The sequence below is a fragment of the Schistocerca piceifrons genome, chromosome X (genome assembly GCF_021461385.2).
Source record: "Schistocerca piceifrons isolate TAMUIC-IGC-003096 chromosome X, iqSchPice1.1, whole genome shotgun sequence".
Taxonomy (NCBI): domain Eukaryota; kingdom Metazoa; phylum Arthropoda; class Insecta; order Orthoptera; family Acrididae; genus Schistocerca; species Schistocerca piceifrons.
Genome location: NC_060149.1, coordinates 518,893,054 through 518,899,697, shown reverse-complemented (window position 1 = coordinate 518,899,697; position 6,644 = coordinate 518,893,054). Strand labels below are relative to the sequence as shown.

The 6,644-nt window shown below is 44.7% G+C and overlaps 1 non-coding gene across 1 annotated transcript; it reads right to left on the bottom strand.

Moving 5' to 3' along the window:
- Positions 1-5,802: 5,802 nt before the first annotated feature.
- On the bottom strand, positions 5,803-5,886 carry Trnas-gga. Its single transcript is given in 2 exon segments — positions 5,803-5,837; positions 5,847-5,886. It is a non-coding gene; the product is annotated as a tRNA-Ser (tRNA).
- Between the last annotated feature and the right edge of the window lie 758 nt (positions 5,887-6,644).

Genomic DNA, 6,644 nt, shown 5'->3' with positions numbered 1-6,644 from the left:
ATAATATTCAATAGGCACACTGAACATTCGTGTGTTCTGAAACGGAGAAACTAGATCTCACCAAACTGAGAACGCTCACATCGCCAGTTTGCGTACCTGCTGCAAAAGGGCGGCAGACTGCTTACATTCTTGAATTGCTGCCGTCATGTCTACGAATTTCTTCAGATAGGCGTTATTCCTGTGGCCATATAATTTTCTACTCTTTGGATATTTCAGTTTATCTTCATTCGCGGGAGGTTTACCTTGAGACGTTACATACAGACGCGGCTAAACATGGAGACTTGGTTTAAAGCGCAGAGTGCACATCTTTTGGACAGGTGAAGGAGGCACGGCACGCGGGAGAGTGTCAAAGGCTCGCGTCGCTCGCCAGGAAGTTGCGATTAGTAGCATGCAAACCGTAGCAGACTAGATTTTAAGATTCTGATACTGGCGGAAACGAGAAGCCACGTAGGAACAAGGCTAAGAGAAAGGAGCAGTAAAGCAGTAGGTGATTAACTGGGTTGCTGCCACGGGATAAACAGGACAAATGACGGTTGCAAGAATTTGGGACGTCGCCGTCTCAAAAATAATTTTCACGGATGCAAAACACATGAAATTTAAATAAATACAGCTAAAACTTAGTCGAGTAAGCCAAAATTAAATAGAAAACTGAGCCGGGAATGACGTCTAAACGCCCTCTCTATGCAATAAATAGAAATGAAGTTGTTCTAAAGTGCAACACTTTTAAAGACCTACGAATTTAGGAAAATAATAAGTCGTAAACGCACTGAGTGATCTTAACAAGCACAGTATCTTCAAATAGCGCTTGAGGAGCTCTGTCGAAATGTTGTTTCAGATTTTTGGACTTGTAATAGAATTTGAATTGTAGCGAAGTGTTCATTATGTGAAGTAAAAGCATATTGTATCGTGAATTAAATTATAAACTGGTAAAACTAGCGGCTGGTGATAAAGTAGACAATAGTAGGTGCCTATAATTGTGCAGATTTCATCATATTTAAATACTATTAACAGCAAGTTAGTGAACGTCAAGTGCCACACGTTTTAAATATAAGTATTTAAAAAACTAAGAAACCCAGCAAGAAACTAATGATACATTGGAAAGCTGGTAAAGTTTTGGTTTATATTGCTGTGTAACATGTATCTTGGCAATAAGAGCAACATTTGAGAATTTACATGACGACTGATCGAAATTAGCCGGCCGGAGTGGCCGTGCGGTTCTAGGCGCTACAGTCTGGAACCGCGTGAACGCTACAGTCGCAGGTTCGAATCCTGCCTCGGGCATGGATGTGTGTGATGACCTTAGGTTAGTTAGGTTTAAGTAGTTCTAAGTTCTAGGGGACTGACGACCACAGTAGTTAAGTCCCATAGTGCTCAGAGCCATTTCAACCATTTTTTTGATCGAAATTATAGACAGGTAGTGGGGATCAGTGTGCTCCTTGTCGCCGTTGGATAAGCAGCTGCAGCAGCAAGTCGTATACTCCTAGCTCACTCATTTGTTACATGGTTTAATTCTTAATTTCTTTGCGTGTTTTTGGTACTTGCATTGTTTAATTCATAAATTTCGGGATTATTATAGTAATTGATAATTGTAGCATCGCGTTTTAGTACCTGAATAGTGTAAATTCGCGTAGTCGTTTGTCTTCTGTTTTTGTTTTGAACGATCAGTGTCGATTGGTCACAGTCAGTGTGCTCCCTGCCGCCGTTGGATAAGCAGCTACAGCAGCAAGTCGTATACTCCTAGCTCACTCATTTGTTATATAGTTTAATTCTTAATTTCTTTGCGTGTTTTCCGTACTTGAATTGTTTAATTCATAAATTTCGGGCGTATTATAGTATTTGAGAGTTGTAGCATCGCGTTTTAGTACCTGAATAGTGTAAAATCGCGTAGTCTCCTTCCGCCGCCGAGCAGTGTGTCAGCAGTGCGCAAGTAGCAGCATTACTGCATTTACTAGGCAATCTTGTATTTTAATAACCGTTTAAATTTTGTGTCGATTTGTTTGCGCTCTCTGTAGATTAGTTCAGACGTTCTTTGCACAACAGTTTTAGCATGGATAGGGACTGCAACTGCTGTGTTCGGATGCAGGCTGAGTTGGCATCCCTTCGCTCCCAGCTTCAGGCAGTGTTGGGTTCGGTCACACAGCTTGAGGCTGTTGCCAATGGGCATCACTGTGGGGGTCCGGATGGGGGTTTGTCGGGCACGGCCAGCTCGTCCCACGCATCCCCCGATCGGACTACGACTGTAGTTGCCCGGGATAATGCCCACATTGAGGCTGTGGTAGAGTGGGAGGTCGTATCAAGGTGTGGCAGGGGGCGAAAGACATTCCGGAGGGCTGAACGGAAGGCCTCTCCAGTTTGTCTGACGAACCGGTTTCAGGCTCTGTCTCAGGCTGATACTGATCTTTGGCCTGACATGGCTGCTAGTCCTGTTCCAGGGGTTGCCCCTCAGTCTGCAAGATCCGGGCGGTCGCAGAGGGTGGGCTTACTGGTAGTTGGGAGCTCCAACGTCAGGCGCGTAATGGGGCCCCTTAGGGATATGGCAGCAAGAGATGGAATAAAACCAATGTGCAGTCCGTGTGCATACCGGGGGGAGTCATTCCTGATGTGGAAAGGGTCCTTCCGGATGCCATGAAGGGTACAGGGTGCACCCATCTGCAGGTGGTCGCTCATGTCGGCACCAATGATGTGTGTCGCTATGGATCGGAGGTGATCCTCTCTGGCTTCCGGCGGCTATCTGATTTGGTGAAGACTGCCAGTCTCGCTAGCGGGATGAAAGCAGAGCTCACCATCTGCAGCATCGTCGACAGGACTGTCTGCGGACCTTTGGTACTGAGCCGAGTGGAGGGTCTGAATCAGAGGCCGAGACTGTTCTGCGACCATTTGGGCTGCAGATTCCTCGACTTACGCCATAGGGTGGTGGGGTTTCGGGTTCCGCTGGACGCTGGATAGGTCAGGAGTCCACTACACGCAACAAGCGGCTACACGGGTAGCAGGGGTTGTGTGGCGTGGGCTGGACGGTTTTTTAGGTTAGATGGCCTTGGGCAAGTACAGAAAGGGCAACAGTCTCAACGGGTGCGGGGCAAAATCAGGACATGCGGGGACCAAGCAGCAATCGGTATTGTAATTGTAAACTGTCGAAGCTGCGTTGGTAAAGTACTGGAACTTCAAGCGATGATAGAAAGCACCGAAGCTGAAATCGTTATAGGTACAGAAAGCTGCCTGAAGCCAGAGATAAATTCTGCCGAAATTTTACAAAGGTACAGACGGTGTTTAGAAAGGATAGATTGCATGCAACCGGTGGTGTAGTGTTCGTCGCTGTTAGTAGTAGTCTATCCTGTAGTGAAGTAGAAGTAGATAGTTCCTGTGAATTATTATGGGTGGAGGTTACACTCAACAACCGAGCTAGGATAATAATTGGCTCCTTTTACCGACCTCCCGACTCAGCAGCATTAGTGGCAGAACAACTGAGAGAAAATTTGGAATACATTTCACATAAATTTTCTAAGCATGTTATAGTCTTAGGTCGAGATTTCAATTTACCAGATATAGATTGGGACACTCAGATGTTTAGGACGGGTGGTAGCGACAGAGCATCGAGTGACGTTATACTGAGTGCACTATCCGAAAATTACCTCGAGCAATTAAACAGAGAACCGACTCGTGGAGATAACATCTTGGACCTACTGATAACAAACAGACCCGAACTTTTCGACTCTGTATGTGCAGAACAGGGAATCAGTGATCATAAGGCCGTTGCAGCATCCCTGAATATGGAAGTTAATAGGAATATAAAAAAAAAGGGAGGAAGGTTTATCTGTTTAGCAAGAGTAATAGAAGGCAGATTTCAGACTACCTAACAGATCAAAACGAAAAATTCTGTTCCGACACTGACAATGTTGAGTGTTTATGGAAAAAGTTCAAAGCAATCGTAAAATGCGTTTTAGACAGGTACGTGCCGAGTAAAACTGTGAGGGACGGGAAAAACCCACCGTGGTACAACAACAAAGTTAGGAAACTACTGCGAAAGCAAAGAGAGCTTCACTCCAAGTTTAAACGCAGCCAAAACCTCTCAGACAAACAGAAGCTAAATGATGTCAAAGTTAGCGTAAGGAGGGCTATGCGTGAAGCGTTCAGTGAATTCGAAAGTAAAATTCTATGTACCGACTTGACAGAAAATCCTAGGAAGTTCTGGTCTTACGTTAAATCAGTAAGTGGCTCGAAACAGCATATCCAGACACTCCGGGATGATGATGGCATTGAAACAGAGGATGACACGCGTAAAGCTGAAATGCTAAACACCTTTTTCCAAAGCTGTTTCACAGAGGAAGGCCGCACTGCAGTTCCTTCTCTAAATCCTCGCACAAACGAAAAAATGGCTGACATCGAAATAAGTGTCCAAGGAATAAAAAAGCAACTGGAACCACTCAACAGAGGAAAGTCCACAGGACCTGACGGGATACCAATTCGATTCTACACAGAGTACGCGAAAGAACTTGCCCCCCTTCTAACAGCCGTGTACCGCAAGTCTCTGGAGGAATGGAAGGTTCCAAATTTTTGGAAAAGAGCACAGGTAGTCCCAGTCTTCAAGAAGGGTCGTCGAGCAGATGCGTAAAACTATAGACCTATATCTCTGACGTCGATCTGTTGTAGAATTTTAGAACATGTTTTTTGCTCGAGTGTCATGTCGTTTTTGGAAACCCAGAATCTACTATGTAGTAATCAACATGTATTCCGGAAACAGCGATCGTGTGAGACCCAACTCGCTTTATTTGTTCATGAGACCCAGAAAATATTAGATACAGGCTCCCAGGTAGATGCTATTTTCCTTGACTTCCGGAAGGCGTTCGATACAGTTCTGCACTGTCGCCTGATGAACAAAGTAAGAGCCTACGGAATATCAGACCAGCTGTGTGGCTGGATTGAAGAGTTTTTGGCAAACAGAACACAGCATGTTGTTCTCAATGGAGAGACGTCTACAGACGTTAAAGTAACCTCTGGCGTGCCACAGGGGAGTGTTATGGGACCATTGCTTTTCACAATATATATAAATGACCTAGTAGATAGTGTCGGAAGTTCCATGCGGCTTTTCGCGGATGATGCTGTAGTATACAGAGAAGTTGCAGCATTAGAAAATTGTAGCGAAATGCAGAAAGATCTGCAGTGGATAGGCACTTGGTGCAGGGAGTGGCAACTGACCCTTAACATAGACAAATGTAATGTATTGCGAATACATAGAAAGAAGGATCCTTTATTGTATGATTATATGATAGCGGAACAAACACTGGTAGCAGTTACTTCTGTAAAATATCTGGGAGTATGCGTGCGGAACGATTTGAAGTGGAATGATCATATAAAATTAATTGTTGGTAAGGCGGGTACCAGGTTGAGATTCATTGGGAGAGTCCTTAGAAAATGTAGTCCATCAACAAAGGAGGTGGATTACAAAACACTCGTTCGACCTATACTTGAGTATTGCTCATCAGTGTGGGATACGTACCAGATCGGGTTGACGGAGGAGATAGAGAAGATCCAAAGAAGAGCGGCGCGTTTCGTCACAGGGTTATTTGGTAACCGTGATAGCGTTACGGAGATGTTTAACAAACTCAAGTGGCAGACTCTGCAAGAGAGGCGCTCTGCATCGCGGTGTAGCTTGCTGTCCAGGTTTCGAGAGGGTGCTTTTCTGGATGAGGTATCAAATGGTTCAAATGGCTCTGAGCACTATGGGACTCAACTGCTGTGGTCATAAGTCCCCTAGAACTTAGAACTACTTAAACCTAACTAACCTAAGGACATCACACTCATCCATGCCCGAGGCAGGATTCGAACCTGCGACCGTAGCGGTCGTGCGGTTCCAGACTGTAGCGCCTTTTACCGCTCGGCCACTCAGGCCGGCGATGAGGTATCGAATATATTGCTTCCCCCTACTTATACCTCCCGAGGAGATCACGAATGTAAAATTAGAGAGATTAGAGCGCGCACGGAGGCTTTCAGACAGTCGTTCTTCCCGCGAACCATACGCGACTGGAGCAGGAAAGAGAGGTAATGACAGTGGCACATAAAGTGCCCTCCGCCACACACCGTTGGGTGGCTTGCGGAGTATACATGTAGATGTAGATGTAGATGTAGATCCTGGCGCAGAACAGTTCACGTTGAGACTTGAACGAGACTGGATCTACGTTCTTATGAGCGGCAAGTTGGTCGCAACTTTGAAGTCATACATATTGTTCAGTCGCCAATTTTCACGGGCTTGAGAAAATTTTCGCATTGCAGCTCTGATCTGAGAAATTCGAAATTTACAGGTAACAGTTCCATGGAATTGTTAAATGTTAGTGTGAAGTTACCTGTGATTCTTACAAATGTTAAATAGTCAGTGCTGGACTTTAACTGTTGGGTTCAAGAGTTGGACATCTGAGAGCAATCGCTAGACTTGTGAAATTTCCGACAGTATTCAACAGTTACATGGAGTGCTGCGCCAACAGTCTTTTATTTTTTTTTTTGTGAGGAACACAATCTGTTGTTGTAGTAGTTTAGGAAACAGAAGATTCACTGAAGATTCAATAAACTTTCTATGTTTTTAACATAAACCAGTGGGGGTTTAGAGTATTATTAAAATTTCACCACTACCCACAATCACGACTGAAACTATT